Source organism: Rhinolophus ferrumequinum, chromosome 7 (genome assembly GCF_004115265.2).
Source record: "Rhinolophus ferrumequinum isolate MPI-CBG mRhiFer1 chromosome 7, mRhiFer1_v1.p, whole genome shotgun sequence".
Lineage (NCBI taxonomy): Eukaryota > Metazoa > Chordata > Mammalia > Chiroptera > Rhinolophidae > Rhinolophus > Rhinolophus ferrumequinum.
In genome coordinates, this window is record NC_046290.1 from 52,877,205 (window position 1) to 52,894,595 (window position 17,391).

Here is a 17,391-nt window from a genome sequence, read left to right on the forward strand (position 1 = left end):
TTTGTTGATTTATTGATGATAGCCATTTTGACTGGGGTGAGGTGGTATCTCATTGTGGTTTTTATTTGCATTTCTCTGATGGTTAGTGAGGTTGAGCATTTTTTCATATGTCTGTTTGCCATCTGTATGTCTTCTTTGAAAAATGTCTTCTCATGTCCTTTGCCCATTTTTTAATTGGGTTGTTTGTTTTTTGGAGTTGAGTTGAGTGAGTTTTTTATAAATTTTGGATATTAACCCCTTATCGGATATATCATTAGCAAATATCTTCTCCCATTCAGTAGGATCCCTTTTTCTTTTTGTTTTATGCTTCAGGTGTACAGTACAATGCAGTACAATGCAACTGATTTCTGAATATTAATTTTGTATCCTGCTACTTTACTGAATTCATCTATCAGTTCTAATGGTTTCCTTTGCTATGAAAAAACTTTTTAGTTTGATGTAATCCCACATGTTTATTTTTTCCCTTACTTCCCTTGCGCGAGGGGATATATCAGTAAAAATCTTACTCCGAGTAATGTCTGTAAAGTTTCTTCCTATATTTTCTTCTAGGAATTTTATGGTTTCAGATCATACATTTAAGTCTTTAAGCCATTTTGAATTTGTTTTTATATATGGTGTAAGGAGGTGGTCCAGCTTCATTTTTTTGCATGTGTCTGTCTATCCAGGTTTCCCAGCACCATTTATTGAATAGACTGTCTTTACCCCACCGTAAATTATTGCTTCCATTGTCGTAGATTAAATGACCATATAGGCATGGGTTTATTTCTGGGCTCTCTATTCTGTTCCATTGATCTGTGTGTCTGTTTTTATGCCAGTACCATGCTGTTTTGATTACTGTAGCCGTGTAGTATAATTTGATGTCAGGTATCATTATACCTCTATTTTGCTCTTATTTCTCAAGATTGCTGAGGCTGTCCAGCGTCTTTTATGGTTCTATATAAATTTTAGGATTATATGTTCTATTTCTGTGAAAAACGTCATTGGTAGTTTGATAGGAATTGCGTTGAATATGTATATTGCCTTAGGCAGTATGGACATTTTAACTATATTAATTCTTCCTATCCATGAACATGGTGTATGTTTCTATCTATTTGTATCTTCTTTCATTTCCTTCTTCAGTGTCTTATAATTTTCTGAGTACAGATCTTTCACTTCTTTGGTTAAATTTATTCCCAGGTATTTTATAGTCTTTGAAGCAATTGTACATGGGATTGTTTTCTTAATTTCTCCTTCTGATGTTTTATTATTGGTATATATAAATGCAACTGATTTCTAATATTAATTTTGTATCCTGCTACTTTACTGAATTCATCTATCAGCTCTAATAGTTTCTTGGTGGAGTCTTTAGGGTTCTCTCTATGTAGTATCATGTCATCTGCATATAATGACAATTTTACTTCCTCCTTACCAATTTGGATGCCTTTTTTTTTCTTTTTCTTGTCTGCTTGCTGTGGCTAGAACTTCCAGCACTATGTTGAATAGAAGTGGAGAAAGTGGGCAACATTGCCTTGTTCCTGATCTTAAGGGGAATTGTTTTAGCTTTTCCCCGTTGAGTATGATGTTAGCTGTGGGTTTATCATGTATGGCCTTTATTATGTTGAGATATGATCCCTCTATTCCCACTTTCTTAAGGGTTTTTTATCATAAATGGCTGCTGGATTTTGTCAAATGCTTTTTCTGCATCTATTGATATGATCATATGATTTTTGTTTTTCATTTTGTTAATGTGGTGTATCACATTAATTGATTTGTGGATGTTGAACCACCCTTGGATACCAGGGATGAATCCCACTTGATCATGGTGTATGATCTTTTTAATGTATTGCTGAATTCTTTTCGCTAATATTTTGTTGAGGATTTTTGCATCTATGTTCATTAGAGATATCGGCCTGTAGTTTTCTTTTTCTGTAGTGTCTTTGCCTGATTTTGGGATCAGGGTGATAGTGGCCTTGTAAAAAGTGTTTGGGAGCCTTCCCTCCTTCTGGATTTTTTGGAAGAGCTTGAAGAGAATAGGTGATAATTCTTTTTTGAATGTTTTGTAAAATTCATCTGTAAAGCCATCTTCCATACATGTTTTGTAACTTTATATTTTAAGCTTATTTTCAGAGAGGTTTGATCTGTAAAATCCTGTGTAGTCTGGTTAAAGTGTATCTCTTCCCAGAGGTTTTATATTTTCTTTTTTGAGGTATTCTGGAGATATCAGTAGCCTAGGATTAATATTTATGTTAATTTCTCAATTTGAAGGTCTCCAGGAGCTGGCCATAGTATAAATTTGAAGTTCATAGTCATGAAAGTCAAAGGCCTGTGGCTATGTATTTTTGAGGGAGACTTTTCTATCTGGAACTCAGCCTAAAGTAAACAAACTTTCTTATCTGGTAAGTGGCAATTTTGTTGACTCTTTTATTGGGGATACAGCTTTAGGCAGATCTTTCTACATAGGTGTAAAAACTCAAGTTCTTAGATTGCTGAGACAAGCAGATCACAGTGACTGATCTGATATTCTTTTCTATTTTAGTTTGAACATTTGTACATTTCCTATATTTTCTTGATAGATAACAATATAATGATAAAACTACAACAATAATAAGAGCTAATGCTTTTATAGAGTGTATATAATGGGGCAGATAGTGCTGTAAGCATTCTACATTTAATACATATAACCCTCCGTACATTATATAATAATATTTTTCCAACTTTACAGATGAGAAAACTGAGCCAGATAAGTTAACTTGCCCAAGGTCATGCAGCTATTAATTAAGTGGCAGGCCTCGGTTTCAAATCCAGGCATTGTGACTCCAAGTTCTGAGTTTTAATCATTTAAAAAGCTGCCTGTTAATTACGGATTTAAAGTAATATTTTTTCCAGTATTTCTTATAGTAGTAGAGTTTTCAGGTTATTCCAACTGTCATATTTCCAGAAAGGATATACCAAATCTTGACTTAAACATTTCATCATTATGATGGTTATTTCTACATGTCAACTTGACTTGGCCAAGGGTACCCAGGTTAAACATTATTTCTGGTTGTGTCTGTGAGGGTATTTCCAGATGAAATTGGCATTTGAACCAGTGGATATAATAAAGTAAATGACCCTCTCCAATGTGGATAGGCATCATCCTATCTGTTGAGGGCCTGAATAGAACAAAAAAAGCAGAGGAAGGAGGGATTCATCCCTTTTACTTTCTGCCTACCTGCTGAACTGAGACATAGGTCTTCTCCTATCCTTGCACTGTGATTTACACCATCAGCTCCGCTGATTGTCAGGCCTCTGAGCTTGAACTAGAATAATACCACCACCTTTCCTGCATCTCCGATTTGCAGAAGACAGACCATGGGACTTCTCAGACTCCATAATCTGTGAGCCAATTCCTCATAATAAATCTCTTCCAATCAATCTATCAATCAATCCTATTGGTTCTGTTACTCTGGAGAACCCTAATAAAATCATACTCTAATATTTCTGAACTTTCACCTTCCTATTATTAAGGGAATGCCGTAAAAAAAACAACAACGGTATGTTTATTACAATGGCCCATCACTATATGGGTTTAAGCATTTCTAAGGGACTCCCACAAGAAAAGTTGGTAAAAGAAAATCTTGAATGTTCTTAGATGAGGAGAGATGCTTAAACCTGAATAAAGAGTAGAGGGGTATAATAGTAAGTGAAATCACTAACTCCATATAAAAGGCAAGGGATTGCTGTAGTCCAGTTGTGAATGTGTAGTCCCCCAAGACAGCATCAACATATTTGAGAACTTGTTAGAGGTGCAAGTTCTTGGGCTCATCCCAGATGTACTGAATCACAAACTGGGGGTGAAGCCCAGAAATGTTTTAACAATTCCAAAACAAATCAGTATCATCTATTTAGGGTTTAATTTATTGCAAACACCAACCTTTTTTATAGAGTGGGATGTTGTTTTCCATGTGACCACAATAAGTTTCCATGCATCATAAAGCATTAACCCTGAGGTTGAGTTTATTGCCTCTCTAGCTAAAACAGGGCTATTAGATTCCCTTTCAACTTCTTCTCCTTCCTATTGTGTTGCAGCATATTGTACATCCTTTTAAACATCTGGGTTTTTTTTTTTACAGAGTCCTTGTCATTTAGCTTAATGGGAAAGTAAAGACTTTGGAAGTGAGCCCTTTTTTGTACGTAAAAACAGATATGAACACCATTACTCTTAATCTCTTTTGCATTTCTATTTAGTAAGCAGCAGCTGAATCTCTGAATCTTTTACAGCAGATCAAAGGTATAGGCCTAGTTTTACGACTTTACTATCACAAGTACCAACTAAAAGTAAGCTATATACAAGCTGCCTCTGAAGTTTAATAGTAGTTTAGTTGTTGAGATTGTTTCTCTAGCAATTACTTCTATGTACATGTGTAAAATGTTTTGATGTTGTTCTCTCCTTTAGCAAACATTTATTTGTCACTCTGTGTCAGGCAAGGTGCTAGATGGTGAGAATAAAACTATGACCGGGGCTGACATGGTCCCTCCCTATCACCACAGAGCTTGAAGGTTGGTGGAAAGATAGACTGCAGCACACAGGTGATTACAATAAAGTGCGTTCAGTGCTATGATAGGTGAAATAAAGGGTGTCATTGGAGCTGTTCTCAATAAAAATGCAGCATAATTGCTGTCTGAGTGATTTATTGCTCTTGATTATAAAATATACTCGCAAGATAGAAGCTAACTCCTACTCATCCTTCAGAAGACAGTTTGGGTTGTGATGTCCTCACATCCTCCAGTCAGAGTTCCCTGCCACCATTCTGCCCACCACATTTGAGATTAGGGTCCTTCCTACATGCCTCCATCAAACTCAGCATATATTTCCAGTACAGTACTTCTCACACTACGTTCCAATGGCCTATTCAAATGCCTGTCACTCTATATACTCTAAGCTTTTGGAGGGCAAGGAATCTATCTTGTCTTTGCCATTCTAACACAGTGCTAGCGTAAGTACCCCTTTGTACTCTTTTTATTGCATAATTTAGGCTTATGTTTCCACTATGTATCACTATTATATTCTTTATTACCTTGAACAAAAGTGTTTTTTTAAGTTGATGTTTTCACTTCTAGGAACATGGGCTCATTTATAATATCCCCTCCCCCAATATTAATGCTTATATAGAAGATGTACCTTAATACAACCTCAAAATCAGGACCAATTGTCTTTATGGAGAACAAATTAATTTCTAAGAGTTGGGGGAGGGAATAATGAGAATATTATCTGGTATATCATGCTGACCTCCCTTTAAAAAATATGGCATACTGGCAAGTTGCAGCAGTGATGACCACGGTCTCTCTTTGGGGAAGTACAGGGGTGAAAGATGTGTGCTAGATGGTGAAAGTTGTGAACTAAAGTGGGCATTTATAATTTCTTTGGCCATTGAGCATCTAAACTCACTTCTTATTTGAAGGAAATTCCCCGTTGTGTGAATCTTGGTGAGCACTAGGGCTCTAATTCCCCCTTCAAAAATCCAGTTAGCCAGATATTCCCTCTTCCCGACCCCAGCAGTGAGGGCATGAGCATGAAAACCAGGTTGGGCCAATCAGAATTGGGAATGCGAATCATTTAAATGGGTAAGGATGGTTAAAGTATGTTCCCAGCAGCCAGCGGGTCCAGCTGTGTCTTTACCTGTGGTGGGGTCAGCAGTCCTATCCTGTCCAAACTTGGATGTGACCTTGTTGTGGTTCCTGCTGTCTGATTGCCCTTGGTTCCTGCCTGGTTTTTGAGCTTGGTTCTTCAGTCTTCCTGTTGATTCTATGAGCTATTTGATATTCTGCCAATAAATTCCTTTCCTGCTAAAATTAGCCAGTCAGTTTCTATGACTTGTGACCAAGGACTTCATCTTTACACTGCTTTGCTCAAAGTGCTTTGTGCTTACTGAATAAGTAGTTGTTGAATGATTAAGTGACTATCATTTTTAATACCTGGCCCAAGTATGTGTTCTGTGGGACCATATCCCTGATTGTATTTAACATGAGATAGAAGAACATTTACATTATGAAATATTAATTAACATTTTTTGGAATGTATATGTCCTATGGTACCAATGACAAATTTGCAGTGCAGCAGGAAGGTGAGGGGCTTCTGACATAATCGCATGGAGGTTGGAGAAGCAAACACAGGATTGAAATCCTGAAACCCATCCTAAGCCAAATCCCTCTTCCTAAGGGAAGGACAGCTTGTGTTTCAGCCTGGTATTTGTTCACTGAGCCTTATCCACAGGGAAACCGGGGGTGGCAAACCTCCCAAAGACTTTACTGGGCCCTAAAAGCTTGTGCTCACGTTTCAGGTTTGTGAGGATGTACTGAGAAGCCCAAAGAGAACTGTTGGTTTCAGGATTTGAGGCTTGAACATTTTTATACTCTAGGAATATGGATATATTGTGAAAAGTTTTTATTGCTTCATGTTCCTTCTTCTTTCATTTTATTTTCTCACTTTTTCCACAGCACATTATACTCTATTTTTAAAGGTTTTGATTTTTTTTGTTTGTTTTCAATTTTATCTTATCATTTTATTACATTTATTTATGGAAAGCTTTATCTCTGATAACTTGACATTGCTAGTTTACATTTTATCTTCATGGCACTATTTTTTAATAGAAAAATTTTAATATAGTGATTGCATTTGTAGATTTGACTATGTAAGAAAACTTTTCCAAAATGAACCCAAAATGGTTTAATGTTTGTCTCTGAAATTTACTGATTGTAATTGGAAATACTATTTTTGGGGTAAAGCTTGCCAAGTGTCAAAGAAATAATGATCTTACATGTAACTTACATGTAAGGCACATATTATCTACCTATAATTCATTTTTAGTTCTTTTCACTGCTCCTGTCATTTGGTATCAGAATAACAATTCAGAATAGTGTTTCTAAAAGAATCTAGGAAGTTTCCATCTTGCATGCATATAACATTTAAATTTGACTTTCATGTTTCTTAGGTATTATGTTTTAGAATAACAGTGTACAGTGCTGTGGTTGTTTTGCTATTAAAGCATTCTTAACTGATTTCCATATCAATCGATTCTATGCTTTGTTGTAATGTAAATAACCCCTAACGATACAGTAAACTAGTGTTTGCTCTTTAGTAAACAGCTCTACCAGTGACATTTTCTAAGAGGTGGGAAGGCTTATCAACATTATCACTATCAATGGTGCCAGATTGTGTACATATATTTTTTCTTGGGAAAGCTTTGGTTGATTTAGCTTTTAATATTCCTCTAACAACCAGATCTACACAGCCTCATAAAATGCTCAGGCTGAAAAGTTTTTTCTGCTTATTTGTCTAGGATCTTGATGACTAAAGACACTAAACTCCATTAAGGCAGGGGCAGTACTTGTCTTGTTCGTGATATTTCCAGCGCCCAGCACAGTTCCTGGCATATATTAGATCATTGGTACGTTTATGAAAAGAATGGATAAGTGTTAATAGGCTTAACAGTTCCATTTTCCAGAGACAGCCAGTATGATACACAATCACTGTGATGATTAATTTTATGTGTCAACTTTATTGGGCTAGGAGATATCCAGATAGCAGATAAAACATTATTTTTGGGGTTGTGTGTGTGTGAGGGTGCTTCCGGGAGAGATTAGCATTTGAATCCATAGACTGAGTAAAGACCATCACCTTCCTCAGTGTGGTGGGCGTCATCCAATCCATTGAGGGACCAAATAGAACAAACAGGTAGAGGAAGGACAAATCTGCTCTCTCTGCTTGAGCTGGGACATTCATCATCTCCTCGGCCATCAGCCCATTGGTTCTTAGGCCTCTGGATTTGGACTGGGACTTACACCATTGGCTCCTCAGGCTTTGGATTTGGACTGGAACTATACCACTGGCTTCCTGAACTTCCAGCTTGTAGACAGTAGATCATGGGACTTCTCAGCTGCCGTATCATGTGAGCCAATCCGTCATAATAAATCTCTTTCTGCATATCGACATATGTCCTATTGATTCTGTTTCTCTGTGCAACCATGACTAATACACCCACCTATTCAAAACACAGGTTTCCTTGAGGACCCCACTTTACTTTAGCCTGGCTCCTTTCCTCATAACCTAGAAGCTAGTATTCTCCCAGCTCCAATGTGTCAATTCCATATGGTTTTACTTCCCTATCAAGCAAGATTTCTCTTGAATTGGTTCTATATCAACCCATCTGTACCATTTCCTACCTTCCTCATAACTACCTTTCTCTTGATTCTCCACATTCATCTAGGTTTTTGGTACCAAGCTTACTGTCTTTCTCTCCCACCCAATTTCTGCAGAAATGTCAACACCTTCATGAATGATCCAACAACTGTTATAGTCTCTGAATTCTGTGATCTATTAAATGCTACGGCTTCACTTCCACTCTACTTCAGCAACCCACCTTGGATTGACCTCTTGGGCCTTGTCCTCACCTGGAACTAACTGATACACCTGGAATCTTATACATCAACCTCCTTCTCTTCAAACATACCCTTATATTCTGCCAGTCCTCTCCAATTTCTACAAGCATACTTTTTTACTAACACTAGGATAGTCTTTAGTTCCTTGATTCCTCTCCTTTTCCCCATTGAAATCACTTCCTTACCATTCAATCCAGACCCCATGAATCTCTCTTCTATCACTCTCCTACCAGCAACCTTAATTTGCCCTACCCTTTCAATTCTCTTCAGCATCTTGCAAGCCTGCAATTCTGGCCTTTCCATTCATCTGTTTTATACTTCCTCACCCAAGCAGGGTGAGTGGTACTGACAAAGGAAAAAAAAATCCTCACAAAATGTAGGAATGAGTACTTGCACAAATATAGGACTCCAGTCATAACTATACCCTCAGATACTATATGGCATTTCTTAGCTTTTCTTATTTCCTTTGAAGACTGTTACAAATGTTTGTTAACTTCCCATTTCTCTGCTAACTTTCCATTTCACGGAGAAAGTAGAAACTATCAGAAACAAACTTTCCTGAACTCCTCCTTCACAGCACTTCTTTCCTCCCCAATACAAAGGCATTTGTTTCCACTCTGATCACTACATCTTCCTCCTTTGCCTTCCTTCCAATTCATGCAAATTAGTACTTGGGACTCAACCTCTTCCTTTCTCTTCAGGGATTGTGTTGCCTCAGTTATCTCCTCTTTCCTTTTAGTTCTTGTGCTTGGCTTATAGACTGGGTCAAGTAAGACCCATTTAGAAAATGAAAAACCAAGTGTCCTCCTTTGGCTCTGATTCTCTTCTACCTGCTCCCCTATCTTCTCCTTCTTTTCACAGAAAAGCTTGAAGTCTCCACCTACTTGCCACTTTTCTTTTTTGTTATTTTTATTTATTGTTTCAAAGACCCATGCACTTTGTAACCCATCACACACTGACTTAGACCATACTGTACCATCAAAACTGCTTTTCCCAGTCATCAATGTCTTCTTAATTTCCAAATCCAATAGTCACTATTCAGTATTACTCTTCCTTGATTTCTTTATTTTTGATACGGTTAACCACTCTCTGGAAACTCTCTTCTTGGTTTTTTATTGTATTAGTCTTTCCTGTCCCCCTCCTAATTCTCTTAGAATCCTTGTGGGCTATGTACCTTCCCCCCGACCCCTGTTCTTTGACTCTATTTTTTAAATTATACTTGACATACAATGTTATGTTAGCTTCAGGTATACAACAAATGATTCAACATTTCTATATCTTATGAAGTGATCACCACAAAAAATCTAGTAACCATCTGTCATACAAAGTTATTATGATATTATTGACTATATTCCTTATGCTGTCCATTATATCCCTGTGACTTATTTTATAACTGGAAGTTTGTACTTCTTAATCTCCTTTTAAAATATTGATGTTCTCTAAGATACCACTCTCAGATCTCTTCTTTTCTCACTCTATATACTCTCCTTGAATAGTGTCTTCTGTGACCACACCTGCAACTGTCACCTGTGTATCAATGATACCCAGATATAGGGGAGTACCTTTTTTTGAGGGGGTTAGGATCTAAAGTCAGCGTGAACGGCAAAAATAGAGTAGACTTAAAATTACCTTTGAAAAATCTCTAAAATACTGTATACATGATTTTGAATATATATGCTATCAATCATGAAATCCTACACAGCCAGTTTTCCTCCTCTATTGGAACAGAAGGTTGTTTCTTGAGTTGAATAACAGATGAAGTTGTTGGCTTGCAGTTAAGGGCCATGTTATAAGAAAAATATGTTTTGCTTTTTTTGCCAAGCACATATAGTAGAGTGAATATAAGTTAAGTAAGTATAGGAGATAACTCCACTGTGTATATATGTATATATATATATTCATTCTGACCTCTTCCTTGAGTTCTGGACTTGTACACCAAACTGCTGACTGCTTATGGATATCGCCATTTGGATATGCCAGTCCATATTGGCATTAGATTTCTGAAAGCTGAAGAAATGAGGTAACTCAATTCTACTTAGCAAAGGCATTTATTGAAAGCATACAGTGATGTGACAAAGGTGCAGCTCACATGTGGAGTGTTTTCATATCACCTGGGTTCATGTTCTTATTCCAGGCAGATGTCCTCTAACACCATACAGCTGCCCACACCCCTGTCTGCCTGGCTAGAGCCGTAGGCAGCTTCAGATTGGTGGAATCTCTAGGCCAAGCATCACACAAGTCATTAACCTCTGGCTGAACAGTTTTATTGAGATTAGCGAAACTCCTAAGCATCTAAGAAGGCACTGCCATTTTTTACTGGTCCTTTTGAGTGCTGTTCTTCACTGGTGGGCTGTTACATCACCTGACAGACCATCAGCATGAGGCCATCATGATGGATCAGTGAAGCAAAATCCCAGCTTTTCTCCATTGGCCAGACTGACCATCAGACTATTACATGTGGGTGTGGTATGTGTATTAAGAGCCAATATCAGAGACAAGTCTATATGACAATACGCTTTACCTCTTCTTTATCACACAAACCAAATAGCGTAAATAATTAAAAGCCTCATAATACAAAACGGTCAAACATTACATAAAAAATGTAGCAACACTACTCAACTGTGGCCTGTTTCACTCCACATTTAGCATTCCAACATGTAATTACAATGGGACTGAACCTTTTTAACGGTGTCCTGTTTCTTCCATCATATGCCTTTTAATGTACATTGAGTACATATAGAATAAGGATGTCTCTTTATATCCTTCTAAAATCTATGCCTACATATTTATACTGTCAGTCCCCGAATTTGAGGAAGACTGAACCATTCAGGGGCATTCTCCACAGCCAACTCTGAGTTGCAGAAGGTAGGAAATTATACATTTGGAATGTCCCATAATCATCCTTTACTAGCCATCATATTTTGGCTTTTCTTCCTTTGAAGTTGACCTCTTTACCTCCATTGTTATTCCCTTTACAGAACAAGAGGATGTAATTTATACCCAGATAACATTCCTTTCTCTGTGTCAAATACATAGTCAGTAATGTTAAGATCATAAATAATTTGCTCCCATTTAAAGTCGCAGACATCGATGTTAATTTTTTTAAATTGAAGATAGCATTCTTCATTTTTATTATAAAAAGTTTAACACATAGATAACACATTAGTTTTCCTTAAGTCTGAAATATCAAAAAAAGTATAAAAAGAAAAGTCATTCATAATCCTCTTACCTAGGGATAGCCATTATTAATTTTTGGTTATCAATTTTTCTACAGGACTATAAATGAGGTCATACTTTAACACACTGTTTTGCACCTGGCCTTCTTTTCATGTTAGAAAACACAGACTACATGATCATATTAATGTTTGTATTATTTCATTGCCTCTATATATCAATCCAATAAATTTGAAAATGTATGTCTTTCTGTTCTCCACAGCTCGGCAAAGCGGAGATTATTACTAACTCCATTTTATAGAATATAGATCTTAGGGTTCAGAGAGGCTAAAAATTTACATGCCCAAAATTTACATGCTAAGTGTCAGAAATAAAGTTTGCCCTGTGACTTCTTGATTCCAAATTGGTCCCCTTTCCACAGCGTGCCTCCTGTCTCTCCACTGAGATAATGCAGATGAAGGGGCTGGGCACATGCATGCTATTGTTATTTATTTTAAGTGGCAGCCAAAAGGGAGTCATTGCCTCAGGAGCAATTTATGATTTGGTCTGAATGTAGGGCAGCTTCCTGAATTAAATCTGCACAAAAGCTTCCTGGGCTGCATCCTGAACTTGTCTGAAGACATCTTGCTGCATAGTTCTAAGGAATCTAACTTGGGGCCTACAATGCACAGAGTGCTTGCACCAAAATTTTGAAGAGCTTATGAGATCCTGTAGTTACTTCTGTATTCTCCACCCGTTGCTTTCCAATCAATAGAGTCTGGATATAGGATGCTGCAAATATCCGGTTGGACTCTCTTTTTTTCCTCCACATATGCCAAAGGTGTTGCATATTCTCTTATCACAGATAGTTTTCTGTTGATCTGTTTTCTCGTTTATTTCTTCTTCTTTGGCCTCACACCTTCTTGGTCAAGAGTTTGGTTTGCTTGGCAACTGTCCTCTTATGCCTCCAAAGACCATGGACTGTCTTTCCTTTCAGAGATCCTGGGAGAGAATCTTGGGACAGAAAGGCCACGGTGAGAATTTATTTCTGTGAGGTTCTTAGGTACAAATTTTCAGATCTCTATTAAAATACAGTTTTTTTAAAAAAGATAAAATCATTACTTTCATACAGATATAAAAATGAACACATGTTAAAGAATCTATTGTATACATATAAGATGAGGAAACCAGGCAAAATAGGACATAATTGATTTTTCCATGGATAGGATAGGGAGTCAATTATAATCACTACCAGGTTGGACAGAAGTTACATACATGTCTATAACCTATCAATAACGTAACAAAGAACAGCAAACTAGCTCAAAGGCAATGAACAAGGCTAGCATCTAGTAACCCAGAAGGATATGTTATAGACATGCATAGTTTTTTGTGTACTCCCCCAAATAAAAGATCAAAGGTCCTCCCAAGAATTCCAGTGTGTGGGGGGAAGCATCCCAAGTAATATTAGATCACTGGCAGAGTGTGATCCTTTCAAACACTGAATCCCCCTGACAAATTTAAAACACAGGTTACAGTTCCCAAATGTCCTCAAATGCAATAAATAAATAAATAAATAAATAAATAAATAAATAAATAAATCCAACCAAGAATACTGGAAAACAAATACAGTAAATATAAAAATTTACTTAAATATTTCAATCTTTTTTCCAGGCAGTTCAAATGGATTATTTCCTGAAACATGCTATAATCTTCATAGTACAAACTAGGCCCTCAAGAATAGGATCCTCAAAATATGGACACAGTTACACAATCCCACTGCTATACATTGTTAGTTACAGCACCTTGCTGTTGAGATTCTACATTAACTTTATCCTTTGCTATTAAGACTTTTGTAACTAATTTTCAGTAACCTTCAAAAGAATTCTATTTTTTATAGGAAACAGAAAATTATAGCAGTATAGATTGTTATTAAAAATTGACAATCTTTCATTGTGTTTTTCATACAAATATTGGAATCCCTGAGTGTCGTGCCAAAGTCCCCAACTTTACATGTTGCAAGGACATATGCCTATTACTAACAATCAAGTGAAACATAGTAATTTCCAAAAATGTTTAATTCCATATGTTAAAGAACAAAATTCAACTGAGTAAATTAGAAGATCTACTTGGCTTTATTGATTCATGAATTGGGCAGCATCCCCTCTAGGTAACAACTAGAAGGGCCCTCTGAGGAGCTGTACAAAATGAAAGGTTTTTATAGCTAAAACAGGGTGGGACAAGAAAGTTAAAAGAGTGGATTATTTTAGTAAGGTTACCTTTCCCTGAAACTGCAGTTAGGTTAGGTATTAAGTATTGGTGGGCTTAACAAAAGTGACTTCATTTTGGGTCTATTATTTCTTTTTAACACATAAAAATATGTTAAATTTGGCAACAAAAATTCTCTAAAATAGAATGATCAAATAAGACAAGCTCTAAGCTAAGGAATGTGATATAGAATTATAGTGGAACACAATGGAACACAATTTTTATTTCCATACTGATCACAAAATGTCTAATTTATATCTATAGTTGCTCTAACATGTTAGGAAATTCATCTTGACTAGCAGTATCTTTTTAAAACTTGAGTTTTAAACTATTTTACATGTAGTAAAATCTATCCCTTTTATTAACTTAGGTAAACAAAACAGTAGTATAATAAGTAATAACAATTAAGATATAGAACAGTTCCATTACCTCCCTCCCTCCCCTCATTCCCTCAAACTTCTTTTTTTATTATTATTATTAGTTTCAGGTGTACAAAACAATGTAAGAGTTAGACATTTACCATTTATATCCCTCACAAAGTGATAACTCCCTTCCCCCATCTACTACCCCTCTGACATTGCATACAGCCGTTACACTTCCACTGTCTCTATTCCTAATGCTGTACTCTTCTTGTGACTAGATATATATAAAATTATCATCGACATTCATTATTATTCAGTTTTAGCTTCAGGTGTACAGCGCAGTGATCAGGCATCTACACCATCCCTGAAGTGGTCTCCATAATCAGACAAGTGCCCATCGGAGACCCTACAGAATCTTTACTGTCAAGCTTCTTTTTAGTTAGCCCTTTCCCCTGGTCACCACTGATCAGTATTCTGTCCCTTTTTAAGACCTTTTTATTTTTAAATATAGACTCATAGGAAATTGCAAAAATAGTACATTAGAGTCTTGTATACCCGTCACTTTGCTTTCTCCAGTGGTGACTTTTACATAACTGTCTTACAAGATCAAAACCATGCCCTGTACATTTGAAGGCAGGTTTTCCTTTCACTTCTTTGCCTATGTTTACTCTTTTCTTTTCACACAAGTTTAACACTGTTGTGTGAAAAGGAGCAGGTGCTAGTTTTCTCTCAGATATCTACTGTTGCATTTTCTGTATTTCAGTTCCATCACCTTTAATATTCCTATATCTTTCTCTAGTCTTTTCTTTCACCGTTTTCCCCAATTTAATTCTGCTACTAGATTTTTTTTTTTTTCTGATGTATGTGCCACAGATGGTACTATCGTCAATTCTCAAATTCCTAACTTCTACTTCGGTTCTTTAGTTTTAAAAGGGGTTAGCTGTGCTTGTGCTTAAGTGTTGTGGTGTTTACTGTTTTGCAGTGAGCGTACTGTAGCCCTCATAGTTCTCCAACTTAGAGATGTTAGTGGCACTGCATAGCGCAGCCCTGGTCTAGTTCTACCCTTTCTCAATTGGTCACCCTTTTAATTTTCCAGATATTCGGGTATTTGTTGGAGGAGAGTGTGCTGAGGGCCTACCCCCCTCCCCCCCCCCCCCGCCGCCGCCTCCGTCAGCGGGCCTTCTAGGTGCAGAGCAGAGGGTACGACCGCCTTTGGGTTCCCCGTACGGACAGTGAGGTGATGGGCGGGGACTTGGAGACTCACGTCGCCCGCAGCAAGAAGGTCACACCCCCAGCAGGGACTGTGCCCGAGGCGCCAGCTGCCCGCAGAGCCAGGCCCCGTGGCGCGCGGGAGGCGCAGTGCGCATGCTCCGATCCGGCCGCCCCTGGCGGCGGGAGAGGCAGAGGCCGGGGTCCTCCGCGGGTGGGCCTCCTAGCGCTTTGGCTCAGGTCCTCCGTCGTCGCCCCGTAGGCTTCCCGGGGCCCATCCTTCTCCTACCTGAGGCCGCTTGTGGGGCGGTAGCTTGCTCAGCGTAGGGTACCTCTCCCCGGCTCCCTTCCCCCAGCCCCGTCGCCCCGCCCCTGCGGGCTGGGCGGCCGGGGTAGGGGCCGAGCGGAGCGGGTGAGTATTCCCACAGCCTTTGTAGGCCGCCTCTTCCCGGCTCTGCTTCCCGCAGCGTCCTCACTCCACTCCTGGGATGGGAGGAAGGGCGGGTGTGGGTGGGCGGGAAACAGTCCCGAACAAAAGGCCGGGCAAAGGGGCTCCCGTGAGTGAAATGCCGGCCTGGTCCCTGCTGTTGCGCTGGAGCCGCAGCTCGGGGGCTGCTAGTTGCAGGGGTGGAGAGTGGGGGGGGGGGGTGGTTAGAGTGCAAGGGTGCGTGCCACCCCATCGCCGGCGATCGGGCTCAGCCATGGGCACTCCTGAGCCACTACGGAGACCTCACCTTCGACATACGTAGTTACTGCCCTGTGTTTAAAGCCTGCACGAACATAGCAGGTCTTGATCCCTGTAACCTGGAAATAATGGACATGAAATTACTGGCGATTTCAAAGACCAGGTCCCACCTAACTTCGGGGGGTATCAGCTTCACTACCAGGAGGAATAACTTTATCACCAATGTCTTTTTTTCTCCCAAGTAGCCTATCTTCTCATAGTATATGAAAGCTTGAATGGAGGGGTGGGGGGTGGGGGATACAAGAATAGTTAACTGATTTATGGAAACATTTATTATGGTAAAAATTAAAAACCTTTCAGAAAAGGCAAAAAGATAGCTAAATGTCTTTACAAAGTCAAAACGGAGTATTGTCTAACAGGCCCACCTGAGGATGAATTAATTATTTAGGGGACTATACTTTCGCTAGACATTAATATTATTTAGGGCCCAGGCTGTGCAGTTACAATTTTTGTCTAATTAAGATGCTTTTTTTTCCTTCTCTCGGACAAAAACTACTCCTGCAGGTTGTATTTGTATTGCCCTATTTCCAAGATTTTTATAACTTTTACCATTTGGCTTGCTCCTTCATTTTGAGTTCAGTAAATCTTTGTCACAGGTTTACTTGCATGAATCATGTTTCTAAGTTCTTAAAAATGACAATTTGACAATGGCCTCCACTCTTTAGTGGCAAAAGCTTAAGTTGTACTTTTCACATTTGGAAAACATAGACCCTTGTGTAATACTCAACATTATAGGACCCCAAGTAGAATCCTTTTTGCTTTTTGAAGGGTCAAATATGGACAAGAGGAAACATTTACAAAATGAAAACTTGACCAAAAAAATAAATGTTGAGTATTGAGAAATTCAAGTTAAAATTTTTGAAATTACAAGATTGAAGAATTGTTACTGATATTTTAATAGAGGAAACTAAAGAAACTAGTGGAAACAGTTTCCACTAGTCCTAAACTGGATTCATTTGGATATAGATTGTTACAAGGTTATTTTACCTCCCTCTCTGCTCCCCTCCCAACTTCCTCTCTCCTTTTATTGAGCTATAAGGTTAACTGAAATTGTGCTACTGATGAGGCAATCAAGTTGGGCATAATGTTTTGTGACAAATTATAAATTGACAGCAGTTCCTGATGCTTATAAATTTCTGAGAAAGATAAGAAACCCCTTAGGGAAAACAAGTAGGGTAAAGTTTATATAAGTAGATTTCTTAAGACTAGGGCTTGATTTGATTATTAATATCTTTGAAGCCTAGAGATGTGTTTTGGGAC

At 38.2% G+C, this 17,391-nt stretch overlaps 1 protein-coding gene across 4 annotated transcripts in view; it reads left to right on the forward strand.

Annotated features, from left to right (window-relative positions):
• Nucleotides 1-17,391, forward strand: part of ATG10 (autophagy related 10) — a 393,520-nt gene that overhangs the window by 161,857 nt on the left and 214,272 nt on the right. The window contains exon 1 of one of the 4 annotated variants that reach the window (XM_033110957.1): nucleotides 15,683-15,798. The exons of 2 other annotated variants lie outside the window; for them this stretch is intronic. The gene's annotated coding sequence lies outside the window, so the exon portion shown is untranslated. Of the gene's footprint in view, nucleotides 1-15,682; nucleotides 15,799-16,229; nucleotides 16,313-17,391 lie in introns of those variants that run through there. One more of the 4 variants, XM_033110958.1, reaches the window with a different exon arrangement.